Raw genomic sequence first — 15,166 nt, forward strand, 5'->3', positions numbered from 1 at the left:
CCTCTGGCTTTATACAATCATAAAAATGAAACTTGCTGGCTGACAGGCTTACCTGACATCGTGGTCGTTTTTTAATCATTTTATCCTTGAATAATGCATAGAAAAATAGCCGCCATCAACTTTAAATGTAAATCTAAATGTGTGCTTTAGTACATGAGTTCAGTTTAACTAAAAGTAATCCATTCAGGTAAAAGATGTTTCAAAGAAAACACCATAAAATTGAAGCATTCAATGGTTTAAGAGGAGTTGGTCTTGAGTGAGGATTAAAAACACCACCACCTGGGTTGTGACTCTCTTGGGCCCCATTATCACCCCCTTATTAGTTTTTGACTCAGCAGAACAAAACGTGACCGCCTGAATCTTTGATCTCTCATGCGCTGACACAAATCCTTTCAAGCCTCCCGACGTTCCTCTGCTAAGGTAATTAGCACTAATTAAAAGGTTTCCAGCTGCCTCGTGTGCATTTTTTTGTTCCTCCACAACACATTGTCCTCACAGGTGCATGTCCTGTGTTTACTGTGGGCCCGTCACTCACATTCCTGCCCACTTGTTCACAGAGCACCATCAAGGAGATTAGGACCATTGTTTGGGGGTGAAAAAAGGAGTGAAATACCCAACTTGTTGCCAATGGGGAGCCATTATCGTTATGGAGTATAGATTATATAGAGTTCAAAGCTTGTGGGGAAAGAAAGTTGGGTCTTTATATCACTCGGCCACAAGCAAAGGTTAGGGAAGACAGAAAAGCGCTTGATGAGAATTTACCCTCTTAACTATTATTTACAATTTCATCTATTGTTAATCATTAAAAAAATTACAGATGTGCTTATTTAGCGTAAAAAGTTTCATTTCTCCAAAACCTGGGACAATGTTGGGTAATTTGGTGTTTGCCTTACCGCTCTCTTCCATTGCTAAGTAGAGCGCCGATTACGTCCTTTAGAATCCCCCCCTAGACGTTTCCTGTTGCTTTACCTTGATGTCACTTAAGGAGGTAGCAAGTAGCCACATGACGCTGACTATCGCAAATTCCCTTGCAAGTCAAGAAGCCCATAAACATCATTAACCATCATTTCCCAGCCCACTTTGGTTACATGTGAAGCGTTCTTTATTGTGTAATGAGCCAAGAATCTGAAAAGATTGCCACTTCAAAGCCCTTCTTGAAAGCTGTCGCCCATGCGGCCTGCCGACATGTCAAGCTGGGATTAAACGTCCCCCCCATAATCATTTCTTTGTTTTCAAATGAGCCCATTGTTTATCTGCACCCTGGGTGACAGCCATCAAGGGCGCACGGTGCTGTGGAGGCTTGAGAAGCAGTGATACAGATACTTTGTTGAGTTTGGAAATATAGGTTCAGATCAGTATTGCTGCAAGGATTTCCTGCCTAGAACAGGCAGTTTAGAATATTTAGTAGAAGAGCATTTGGATGTTGCATATTATTTTGGACTGAATGTGGCCGATGAGTTTCTGAACAAACCCATTAGTTTATCCTGCTTCTACAGAGATAGAAAGACGGGGGGCGGGGGCGGGTTCAATTGCTTTTTTCTTTAACAAACCATTTTAGGCTTGATTTAGAGCACACAGAGTGACTAAGTCTCATTCATGTCTTGACCCAATTGTTATGCCTGGAGATGCTCCCTCTGTCTTGTCTTAGAAAAACAGGCCTTTGTCCAAGACCAGCCGTGTGTCATCAGCTCCGAGCCCCCAGTGAGCAGGGACATTGGGGCCCGGCAGCAGGGGGACACGTCTCAGGGCCTTTAAGAGCTACAGCAAATCTTCAAACAACTTATCCGTGGTTAACTTAACAATGGTTGGAGGGAGAAAAAGACACGAGAAGCAGATGAATAAGCAACATCAATTACCGACTGGCCTTCAGAGCCCCGGACCCAGGTGCACATTTCACACAAAATGACTGCTGATCGGGGGCCGACGAGCATGGAGTGGCGAGGCGAGCCCTCACAAGGTTACCCAACATGCATTTCTTGGCGACCAGGGCAGAAGCGGGAGGATGACCCACAGGGAAGTAGGGGTGAAAGGTGAAAGAGCTCTGGATGAGAGATCAACATAATAGCTGTTGGTTTGTTGGACAAAATGGCCGTAGTGAGCCACAAAAGAAACATGAAAGTGGACAAGACAATTTAATAAAAGGGGTTACCACCCCCCCCACCCTAATCAGTAAAATGTCTATTCCACCTTTAGATCAATGACACATGATCATCTCACTGTGGGGGGAAAAGGCCACCATCCAGCTGTGTTTCACTACTGAAAGGGATGACCTCTTGACCTCATAACGCCCTTTGTGACCACTGTACTAATTGTTTGCCTGACAACAAACCCTGCACGATGACATCCAGTCGCTCACACCAAAACCATGGATTCATGCTTTTTAAAAAACCAAACAACAGAACACAACTTTTAACTCCATACAAGTAAACTCCAATTGGCCTGACGAGCAAGAAGCGCAAAACCCAGTCTGACTACAACTGAGATTAAGAGAAGCTGGTAGAATGAAGTTTGCATCATGAATATGAGCTTTGTTAATATTATTTACTGACCGCTTGCACTAAAAAAAAGTCTTTACAGACTGATAGAAATGGTGAAAGATGAATCAATAATGTAAATAATTGTTAACTCAAGCTCTGACAAATTAGCAGCCTTATGAGCATTTTAATTAAGTAAAACAAAGATTAATGAATAGATTAACTCTGCCTTGGGGCATGCACAGCTGACCAGTCTCTGTATCGATTGTTGTTGAGCCATAGTAAGGCTCAATGAACTTGTGAACTGCTAATAAATACCTGAGCACCACTGCTAAGCTTAAAGCTATTAAAGTCATTTTTCCCTCAGGAGAGAGGCACTGAACTGAATTAGTGCCCCCTTTAAGTACGACCGCCTTAAAGCTGAGGCCTGAATGTGACTTTTTTATGCTCTGCAGACCCTCACTCAACACTTTGGGGAGGATAAATGAGTTGACAACCTGCCCGTTTCTGCATTTATTGTCGCAACATTAGCAGAGTCCTCAGACTTTCTTCAGCTGGAAGGGACCAAATTGTAAGGCATTACTCACCATAACACATATGCTATAATCACAGAGAACTTACTTAAAATTCAATCCACTTTGGCATCATTATCATGTATCAACATAATGAATGACTCCTTCAGAGTATGGTAATTATAATTTGATAAATCATCAGCAGAAAATTAACTAGATGTCAAAACATTCATTGGGAAGGGTGATGAATCGAAGATGATTGTGGTGATGAATTGTGTTAATCTGCGCGGTATGTATCCAGTGAAATGGCTAAACAGCTCAAGATGGATGGGGCACAGAAGCTGCAAGGTCAGACCACAAAGCTGCAGGATGGCGGAGAAAAAAGTAAAGGAGCAGCCTCTGAAGAACCTGTGCAAGCTTTACTTATTTCCTTAAGTGTTTGCACCATAAATCTGGTGAAAGCACTGCTGAAACAATTAGTCAATTAAAAGCAATTGTTGATGAATAGAAATCAACCACTTCACTACTATATATATATATATATATATATATATATATATATATATATATATATATATATATAATATCATCCCCACCTTGCTCGGCCTGGCTCCACGGAGCGTGTTTTTTTTTTTTTTTCTAAAATTCTGCTTTCATCAATACACTTTGCTCTGTGGCTGGGGCAGATATTAAAGCGCCAGCAGGGAAAAGAAGGGCGTTTCTGACACTTGCGCCCTCATTTATCAGAAGCCTTCATAGGCCCAGTCAGTGACAATGAAAAGATTTCACAATACTGCGAGGCAGAGACTCATTCCACCAGTCATCAATCATGTTCAAGCCAGCGGCCGTTCCACTGACCTAATCGGTAATGCCTGGCTGCGCGCTGGAGACTTCTTAGAGCCCCCCACCTTCATTAGGCCTAGTTAGAAGGAGGGTGTCATAAGGCTAAAAACCTGTCACTGAGTGGGACCTACATGTCACGCAACCCCAATTCATGTCAACCGATTCATTGTTTTAAAAACCCCCAGAAGAGAGTGAAATATCTCCACGCATATATCAAGACATTCTTGGACAGGCAATAATAACTTCATATTTGTTATGGCTAAAAAGATTTATCTTCCATTTATTCTTGGAAAAAAAAAAAAAAAAAAGACTACAACAAACGGCTGGAAAATACAAACCATTAACTATCCAATACACAAATGGCACATAAAACCACACCAACTGAAAAAACAGCAGTAAATATTTCACTTTGCTCCCAACAGAGATAATTTGTGTTTCTTTTCAAAGCTATGATTTTGCTGGGAGGAGGAAGAGGTGGGGGCAGCGAGGGGTGAATATGCCTAAATCAGTCTCTCTCTGGCTCAGAGGACCTTTGCAGCAGTTTCCCACCTCCCACTGAGGGGCGGTAGGTAGAGGTTCAGCCGGGTCGGAGAGAGCTGCTGAGAGTTCGGCTCCCACTCGGTGGCTTTGCCAGCCCCAAGTTCACGCAGCACTCTGGCGAGCGTTAGTTAACACACAGGAAGGCCGCGGGAGGCGGGTTCGGGAGTGCTCGCTGACCCAACACTGGCTATAATAGAGAGATTATTCCCTGCCCCCCACGGCTGAATCTTCTGGCACAACTCCCTTATCTGCACCACTTCCATCGATCACGGCTGTCCGCTGTGACCCGTCTCGTTTGTAAGTCACTCAAGGAAAACTGTGTGTTCATCTTGCCAACATGTAAGTTTCAACAAAGACCTTCTTTGTCTTATTCTTTTAGAGGGAATGTAAAACGGACAACACTTATTTGTGCAATGTGGCGCCAATAACGGAAAGGGAATGTTCGAAGCACTTTGGGCAATAGCACAACTTCAAATCAACTTTGGATTCAAACTGATCGGGCTAAATTGTGCTTAAAAATGAACTCTGAGGCCAGCTGCAGACGGGGAATGAGAGGAACTCAAAATAAAAACAGTGTTGTATAAACTGACTGCTGCACGTCGGAGGTTACAGTTGAAGATCAACCGAGAAATAATGAGAGAAAAATAACCTTTAACTTAGCAGTTGGGGGGGGGGGGGGGGGGGGGGTTTAAAGGGTTCTGTATGTGTTCGTAGCCACAGGCGGAGCCGTTTGCGGATGCTGCTCAGCGGAGGTGTTGAGGCCGTGTGAAACCTGCCGATTGGCCGCAGCGTTCTTGCCTGATCCTGCGGCCGATAGCCGCCGTCTGCGCGACGTACACATCTTTACTGATACCCTGCATTTACAGACAACCACAAATTACGGGTCAATCGTGCTACAACCAATCTGTTTTCTTTATCAATTTGTTATGTCATTAATTTATCCTCTCCATTTCAGGAATCAGGAAACATTTATTAGCCAAAATATGTCAAACATACAAGGAATTTGTCTTGGCGGTTAGTGCGCGACAGTAGACAGACAAGACAACAGTGCACAAGTAATAAAATAATAAAATAAAGTGGAATGAAATGCTAATGCAATGGGTTAGTAATTACATTTTCCTCAAAAGGCACATTGATCTGCATATTTCATTATTTACTTTTGAAGGCGAGGGCTCAAACTAGTAAAGCGGGCAGATCAAACGCTAAATCTGCTTAAAGTTTTAACATGACTAACGTTTCATTGGTGTACTGAAAGAATGTTGCATGAAGATCTTTGCGATACTCTGGTGATGCGATGGTGGTTTTAGGTTGATACGGTTAAATCATCTCTGTGCAAACAATGTCAACGCTGAAATCATGTGGGGAAAATAAGTTCTGGAGGAAACAAATATTTCCTAAACCCCGTGGGGCCAGTGATGCTCATATCCTATTATTCTGCTAACTATCAGCAATTATCTCCCTGTCGAAGCTTCAGGTGACAAATTCTCCCCATATCCCGCTTGGCAGTATCATCAACCGGACATGAGCTTCATGTGATGGAAACTAAATCACTGGCTCTGCTCACAGTCCTGACAGACAAATGGGGTGCCTTGGAAAAGCTGGGCCCATCACTCTGGGCTGGGGAAGAAAAAAAAGTATCCCTCCCAGCTGACCTTTTTTTTTTTATTCGTTGAGAGGAGATTAAATACCACAGATTCTGTATGTATGGTCTGTTCCCAAAGTATGAGAATTATTAATGGCTTTTGCAGAGGGCCCGTTTAATCTCCTGCCAAGTTGCAGTCATCGTTTTTACCTTGGGCTGGTTTTTTCTTACAGATGGTCCCAGAAAAACAGGAACTGTGCTTTATCCTCACAGCAAAGGAAGTGTGGGGGCAGCGGCTCGGCGGTAATAATATGACAGAATAATCATCCCTCTTGAGGCGACGGATAGCATTATGATGCTAACAGTACTGAGAATATCTACAGCTGTGTATGAATGGATGTGAACATTCCACGGACCCGCTAAAGACGGCAAGCACGTCTCAACACATGAGCCGCTTAATTGTTTCGCACCCGCGCCGAGGCGTTTCTCTTCGCCGCACGGCCGTCTCCACCGGCTGGGGATTAATATGTCGTGTTGTTATTAGCAGTGTGCTAGTCTTGACCAGAGATGCGATAAAGCACACCTCCCCTGAAGTGTGCATACCTACAGCCACATGCCACTTTTCACACAGAGGCCACAAATCATGTCCCGAAGCCAGAATGACGACTCAATCACATGAGCATGACACAAGTAGTAAATTATTCCTCTGTCTTTTTGACCTCGTGGCCCATTGAACCCTGGCTGAACAAGAGAGCTGCTTGGTTGAGTTAAAAAGATACAAGAGCAGCGCATTTGCAGTTGCATTACTGTATTTGCATCTCACTGAAACAAGCTCCGTCGCCTTAGTCAGCAGCTCTTTACGGTTTACTCGTTCATTCTGCTCTCAAAGCAGCAAGGACGTTCGCGTCATGCAATTTCCTCAGCCTGAATGAAAAGAGCGGCAAGTCTAATGATACAAATGGGAATATCCCCCAACTACAAAATAATATTCACCAGGGTTATCATATGAAGACCATGTTTGAGTTGGTCTGATTAATGGTAATGCATTTATTTTCTTCATTAACTAGAAAGATACTAGTTATTAGTCTGCGTGGCATTGCTGGAGTAGAAAAGAGTAGCAGGCTACAGAGGTCTGGAGAGCTCACTTTTACAACCCCCCCTACAAACTATTTTCTCCAGTCCCAATCAACCGCACTCGAGGCAATTTAACAGACTTCACACAACTCCCTCTGGAGCCGCAAAGGACTCGACATAAGCAGTAGAACTCGTCCAGATCATTAAACCGACTTTGATGTTTAAAAGGTGACGGAGGGTCCGAGTGAGCACAGCCGAGCCCTGGAGAGCGTATGACCGGAGACGACGATATCTGCACTGACCTGCGGCTGACCTGTGCTCCGGGTTGGGTTTGCAGGACTGTCACATGGTACGGAAAAAGACCGACAAATAGGTCCCTGAAATAAATAGAGGAACGAAAAAAAACGTTATCTCTGGTGTATCTGTCACAAAGCATTTAGAGAACACACATTTTCTGGCTTTGTCGAAGACGGGGGTGTTGAAAGCGAAGCAAAGCCCTATCAATTAACTGACCAAAAGACACATTTAAGAGTTGTTGCATTTGGTCGTTGCTCCTTCAGGATTAGTGGTGGTAGATGAGTAGGATCGGGCCCTAGGTGAGAATACCCCCCCGATTCCCAAAACACGCTACATCTCCTTGCTGGTCTTGGCTTGCTGGGTCTGCGCTCCGGATCAAGTTGATAAAGAAAACGTCTCCGATCGGGACAAGAGACTGAAAAAAATGTTAGGAGGAACGACTAGGTAACCCGTCGTGAAATGCTACATATGTCTTGCTCAGATTTCCTTTCAAAGCGGATCGAGTTATCGATACAGAAAATCCATCCACCAGCTCTCCTGTGAGGGATCAAAGCCACCAGAAAGTGCGCGTTACAAAATGGTCTCTTTGCCCTTGGCATTCAGCGGGCTCCGCTAAAGAATCTATACTCTGGGACATTCTTGTCTCTGTAGGGCCCGAAATTTAATTAATACCTTCTCCTGCTCCTCCTATTTTTACATCACCTGGCGGCGTCCACGCACAGAGGGAACTTTAGTAGCCTTTTCTCTCTGACCTTGGCATTTCTTCTCAGACGCCAATTATTGATAATCTTCTGGCTGTGGTGCCTCTGCCCATTTGTCATGATTATTGCTGAATTTTTAAGCTGTCATCCATGAGCATGGATCAATGGTTGTCGACTTCCCCTTTGTCATATTGGCAGCACAAACAGCCCTTCCTCTCTAAATGAGGCTGCTCTTGCTTCTCTATCTATTAGCTGTCCGTCTTACCCGGCACTTGATCCTTTGTTAGGTCAGTCTATACATCATCCCTCCAATCAAAGCGTGACACTTTTATACCACGCATGGCCAGTGACAAAGCAGAGGGATGAGCTGTGTATAGCAAGTGTTTTTTTTCTATATCTATATTCACTAATACTGCATATGTTTAAGCATAGAGCAGTAATGCTTTCCTCCCAAGGTCAGTGCAGGACTCCTTAAAGATAATAGGCTTCTCTGAAATACAAGGGAGCCGGAATTCACTTTGAATTGCATTTATAATAGGACGCAGTTGACAATCCAATTGCTCAAGTGTCAAATATTCCATGTAATAAGGCCAGATGTGTCAAACTGATTAATGAATTGTCACAGCAAAAGGAACCAGTTGTAACTTGTAGCAGCCACTAGCGGCTGACGATCCGTCTCCTTCGACTGCACCATTTGTACCTGTAGCCAGGCCAGTGGCACGCCGGCTTCACCCGGCTCTACCCCGTCTGCACCTATCCCACCATATTCCTTCTTCCTCCCTCGACTGGCTGAACGGGTCTGACAGGCGGATTCCTTTTCATTTCAATGTATTAAAGGCACTTTCCTGCTTTGACAGCCTGCTCTGTTCTGCCACCTTCTAGCTGGGGCTTCACACTACTCTGGGCAGCCACTACGTCTTGACAGACCACTGTCACTTCCCATCATCCTCTCTGTAGATCCCGCTCTCCCGCCTCTGAGCACGCAGACCCACTTTCCCAACCAGCGCAATTATTTTTTTTGACAAGCCATCCATCAGCTTTAACTTTAAAGCACTTCCCACTGATACCCATTGTTACAGAACTGTGCCTTTTTTTACGCGGGCGGCAGGAGAGAATATGATGCCAAACATTCAGACTACCCGACCATGTAAATCTACCTTGTTCTGTACTTTAGTTCCAATTTTCTGTTCCCTTTTTGCCTAATTATGCATATTTGTTGTGCATAATATGCCCGCGTCAAATCCAATTAACATGTCCTAGTTAGCACTGCGAGAAAAGGTTATAATTTGGCTTTTATTTTGAGAAGCGGGGGCTGAAGTCAGACCTAAATGAGCAGCGAAACTCATCACTGCGATTCATGACACTGATGTCACACTGGGATAGACCCAGTGCTATAGTCCATGAACTGTGACATGGAGCTAATTACAGTTAAACACTTAAACAAAGATTTGGTGAGTTCAGAGAATCCCCACGTAGACCACAAACTTGTTCTCTGTGCCGTCAGATGGACACAGTAGAAAGCCCTGTAGCTTGGGGCCGAGTCACCATCATTAACTGACACCAACACCAACACCCGACCGAGCTCATCCATCCCGGCCTGTATAATTAGAATGACAGCTTAGAAAATGTGGTCTGAGGCAGAATCTGCAGAATCTGTCTTATGCCGCGAGGAGCCCTAATTACTATCTCAGTGTAAGAGTTAATGATGAGAGGTGGGAGCAGCATCTGGGGGACTTAAGGGGACGCTCCGCCCGTGACGTTTACCATGTCCTAACAACTGGGCCACCTATGTCCCTCAGTGGTCCGTCCGGCTGACACGGACTGTGAGCGCAGGAACACGGTTTGGTTCCAGTCCAGGTCCTTGTCCCCTGCTTGCATTTTGATTGTTGACCACTGAGGCCTTTTACTGAAGGCTTTATGCAAATAGTGGGAGTGGGATTATGACTAAACGTGACGTTTTTTGACATTTAAAAAAAAGATGATTTTTTGCACTTTATCAATGATGTGTGCTTAATAAGGTGATCAGCTGCTACGATCTGAATCATCACAGCTCATCAGTTCCAAAAACTAACTGTTTACCTGAACCCGTGCAAACGATAATAAAGTGTCAACATGTGGCTCTGAATGACCCAGATGGTCCGATCACACCTACAGCCTGTTTACTTTTCAGGAGATTTGAGGGGTTCAACAAGTAAGCAGGTGTTGATGCGATTTAACGACAAAAACCCTCATTCAGGCTCGAGTCCTTGATTTGCTGTTTATCGGTTATTATGAGCATTAAGACCGGTGTGTAATCTCGCCGAGCAGGAGCCGACATGTTCGGTCTGAGCGTCTGTATAATCAGCCGGGGAGCTAATAGCACGCAGGTTGTCACAGCTGTTGAAGCCGGAGAGACACACGATGCCCTAAGTGACAATATGTCAGTGATTGTCTGGCAGATGAAACCGGAGGTTTTAATAAATCCCAGTGACCCCTACCTGAAGCCAAACAGATGCAACACCTGGACATGTAAATTCTTGGGTAAGAGACGCCATAAATTTAAATCAGAGGACCTCCAATTTAATAACAGAGCAGACAGCTGCAAGTGGGAGCGACCATTTTGGTTTAATGTGAAAGACCGTTCTGGAATACCAAGTGTTTTCTACACCCATCAATCAGCTGTGAAGTGTACAGTGTGTGTTGTTTCTCTTTGATTACACACGTGATGGATTAAAGTGCAGTCTTGTAGTTAGGTATGTAAGGTGAGTAGTCCGTGTTTGTCAGTAATAGTAGCTGGCTGGCAGCAGGGGGTTAACCCCCTGGCTGCTGTCACTGTATTAATCACCACGGATGTGTGTTGTAAAAGGATTGCTGCAGGAAATAAAGACACCATGGTGTCAGCTGCACTGCCCTGATGTGACTCCATCAGACAAGAGGATGCTTATTGACAGGGTGAGAATAGGCGACGGACAGAGACAGAGACAGAGAGAGAGAGACACACACACAGAGAGAGAGAGAGAGAGAGCAATCAGTCCTCGAGTCAGTCACCTTGGCGCTGACGCAATGTCATGAAAGTCCACACCATTATTTCTCCGGCCACACATGAACATTATTTAAACTCAAACGTCTACCAGGGGGGTGAATGTCAGTAGAAGGGCACCGTACGTCTGCACAAACACACGTGCATGTTCCCTTTGTGCACATACTGCACGTCCGTCCACATTAGCAACAAAAACACTTCATTGACAGGAAATTAATCAACATTTCTCATGTTACAATGCAAAATATTCAATAGTCTCAAATAAGAAATGAGTGTAGCTTTCAAATGTGTGTAGCTTTCAATACCAGATCAATTACTCAACAATCATAGTAAGTTAAATGACAGAAAATGAACAAGAAAGCATTTTTATTGATAGCCTACTGATAATCTGCTTGTCCTGATATTTGCTGCCATTATGGCATATTTGATAGTGAACCAATTATATTTTGGTTGCGGAGCGATTACCTTATCACCTAAAGCTGTATGAAAAATATAATAGGCTCCAAGACTATTTGCTGATACGTCATAGGACAAAACCATTTGATATATTTTTGTAGAACTAACCCGTGTTTTGTGTTTTAAATTTGCCATCATTCCATTGATTCGTGGGTATACTGAAAGTGTCACAACATAGCGGAAAGTTATCCTAGTGAGTTATAAAAAGCAACTATTATTAGGGACTTTTACTTTTTGTTGTGAACAACAATAAGAAACAAAGTCCATTTTAGAAAAACTTTTTTCCTGCTTTTTAAAAAAAGGGTAAATGGCTAATACGAAAAAGAAAAAAGAAATCACACACTTTCAGCAGTCTTGGGCACAAAGCCATACACAGGCATGACTACTGGCATTTAAGGCAGCACACGCAATTTAACTTAACTGTATATTCCCGCTAAATACTCAGGAAATTTTACATTTCATGCTAGACGATGCCCACTGCTCAAACAAATACAAATGAAGTTCCTGGGCCAGATTCACATTTGTTTTTATAGTCTGTTGTACTTTAATGAGCAATAGCTCATGACTGCCTGAATATTCCCATTAATTACATGCTCCTCAGAGGCATGATCGCTATTACATGCCTCAAAGGTTGAAGTAATTTAATCCATTTGATGTTATTTGGTCACCACAAAAAGCCGTTGCAAGGAAGTGTTAAACAATAAGGATGCATATAAAGGATGTTTTATAACAGCAGTTATAAAACAGAGCTGGCACGTGTTTTTAAAGCACGGAATAGAGAGAGGGAAATTATCAAAGTGAATGCTCAATTTATCAAATTTTGTCCATATTTAATACTTTTCAACTCTTAATGACTTCAATTATTAAAAATGATAATCACATTTTCTTTTAGGGATCAAAGTATTCAAATTAAGCTGAAATCAGTCAAATCACTTCAGTGATGATTGAAAGTGACGGATTAGAGAAGATAGAGGTATCTCATCAAAGCGAAGACTAAAGTACTGTATATCTAGTGCTGTATATTAAGTGTGTATGTATTAATATAGTTAATGTGCATTGTGATGATGGTTGATGATGGTTGTATGATGGTTTTCCCACCTCACTTACTACTAAATTACAAATTTGGTTTATCTTCACAATAGTTCCTACTGTAGCCTGGCGGCTGACACCAGTTCTCTATACGGTTATCTTAAGAGGCAGAGGCTCCGACTTCCTCGACCCCTCCTGGTAGACCACCTTTCCAAGCTGCCTCCAAAAGGAGGGTTATTTAAGAAACAATTAGGGAGCATACACAAAGCAATTTGCAGGCAGTCCGACTCCTCAGACTCAGCCGGCGACGGGCCTTTCAGCGCTGATTTATCACGCTGTCGCCTTCACAAGGCAACATAATTAATAGGAGCATGGACTTCTAATTCCACCCGCTTCCACGGCCAGTGGATTCCGTTTGATTTATGACGGCCGAGGACTTTGCATTTTATCAGTTCATTCGCTCGTTATTTATGCTGATGACCAATTTCAATGGGTCGCCATCATCTAACTCACTACTAATCAAAGAGAATTAAGGTTCACTGCATTATTTAGAAGCCGCTAATTTATCTTTCGGAACGAGGGGGAGAAACGTTGGCCGTGAAGTTCAACTTGCAGAAACCGCACAGCCACCTAAAAGTAAGCGTCTTGAGGATTTAAGAAATTATGACTAAATTCAGTTGAATCCCTCATTTAATGGATCACAGACTACATACAAGCTGTTGGTATTTGAAACTGTCTCCGGTGTGAGGTCATTTAGCTTTGATTATTTAGAGTGCATAAGGTGATGGGTCAAAGATAACGTCTGTGTCCCCCCCCCCCCAGAAGAGCCTCAAACACAAATCACAGAGATCAAATCAAGCCAGGAAATTCACGTTTCGAAGCGGCTGAATCTCGAGAGGCCGTTTCACCTCCCGTAACAATTCATGGTCCACGGAGTCTCGTGCAAAGCAGCAACAAAGGGAAACTCCCACGGATCCCTCACGACAGCTGGAAAACTGAAGCACAAGTGGCCTGGAACGAGTTTCTTGCGTATCGAGACTAAACAATAAGAGTGAATTATTGCCCAGCTGGAATAATGGGTCATGAATGCCCCACAGATTAATACAATACATTATAAGAAACAGAGATAAATAGGGGTCACATCTGCAGCTCTCTTTGTTAGAAAAATTACACCTGTTCCAAGCGTTTTGAACCTGCAAATGATCTTCTGAAGGTTAAGTTGTGTATTACTTTAAAACAAATTGACATGGAGAAAACGGTTGGCAGGGGGACATTTTTTACGCAACGTCCTCGCAGGCATTGCTACAAAAGGGGAGGATTAAGTTGCAATAAACCTCCACAGAGTCAAAGAAAAGCAGCGCTTGTAAACAAAGAAATGAGTCGCTCCACAGCACATTTGGGTTGAGGCTTTACACAAGACATTTTAATGAAACCGCAAACTTTCCAGGCAGGGATGTTAGCGAGTAAGATTAAGATTTGACCTTCCTACAGTAGCTGCAGCACAGAGCTGAATTGAATCCGGTGTAGTCATTACTTTTTACACTGTGTGTTTTGTAGAGAAACGATATCTGTCACTTTTGTTATGTTTAATTATTCAGTACAGTGACTGAGGTGTTTTGTGACTAAATGAATCACGCTGTTCAAGAAGTGACACACGCAGTTGTCGGAGATGCTCAGACACGGCCATCGACCAAGCTACAACCCCCCTGCTCACAAGGTGCATCATTTATCCGGGAAGAGGGGAGGAGGGGGGGGGGGGGGGGGGGGGGGGGAATAAGATGCAGGATTTACACAGGCCCGTCAATAGGCATGTCGATAGAAGGACACTTAGCATCTATCATCCCGAGAATCAATGTCATTTTTCAGCGACGAGTACCGGGAAATGATAGCTTTCAAATAAACGGTGAAAAGAGAAACACGACCCTCCTCTGGGACGGATGGATGCGAGGGGCTCGGTTCCCCTCGTACTTTTCTCTCCTCGCAGCTCTCTTGACCAGCTTTCCAGTTCAATGCAAAAGGTCAGAGGAAATGACAAGGGATGATCCCAGAGAACAAAACAAAGTCTCTGGCGGATCTGCAGAACAAGACGCGCAACTAACTTGTGAGGAGAGATGGATCTTTGCATCAATATCCGTGATTCAAAGAAAAGAAGTGGGAATTAAAAAGCAAGGATGAAATCAGGTTCCTTCAAAAATACAATTTGAGTAAGCTCTGCTCAGCAAAACAGCTTGTGGAAAATCATTCTTTCGGCAATACCGGTTATCATTACTCGGTGATGAAAGAATATAAGCAGCTGGCGAGGACTGAGCATCATGTCAACTGAGCTTCAAATTTAGTTTTAGGAAGTGTGGAAAAAACTTCTCTAAAATAGTTAGTAGAGTAGCCAACACTAAAACAACAATGAATTAATCACTTTAATATTAAATTTTAATCAAAATAAGCAGTATCACATCCCCTCGGGGTGATTGGCAACCTGCTAAATCAACATCAGGACTACAGGACGTTAATGACATGATGACACAACTGATTTCTATCTTTTGTACCATCAGTCTAGACACGGTTTGAAGCCGTCCTCCTTGTAGTGACAGTTGGGAATGCTGTGGCAGCTCATTAATCACCAGGACAGCCTGGAGGAGCTA

General features: G+C 43.4%; 1 long non-coding RNA gene across 2 annotated transcripts in view; it reads right to left on the reverse strand.

Annotated features, from left to right (window-relative positions):
* LOC144408013 (uncharacterized) overlaps nucleotides 1-15,166 on the reverse strand; it is a 116,261-nt gene that overhangs the window by 40,701 nt on the left and 60,394 nt on the right. Inside the window, exon 2 of one of the 2 annotated variants that reach the window (XR_013467755.1) lies at nucleotides 7,328-7,402. The exons of the other annotated variant lie outside the window; for it this stretch is intronic. This is a non-coding gene — a long non-coding RNA (uncharacterized LOC144408013). The remainder of the gene's footprint in view (nucleotides 1-7,327; nucleotides 7,403-15,166) is intronic. 2 annotated transcript variants of the gene reach the window in all.

The sequence above is a fragment of the Gasterosteus aculeatus genome, chromosome 5, assembly GCF_964276395.1.
Source record: "Gasterosteus aculeatus chromosome 5, fGasAcu3.hap1.1, whole genome shotgun sequence".
NCBI classification, from domain to species: Eukaryota; Metazoa; Chordata; class Actinopteri; order Perciformes; family Gasterosteidae; genus Gasterosteus; species Gasterosteus aculeatus.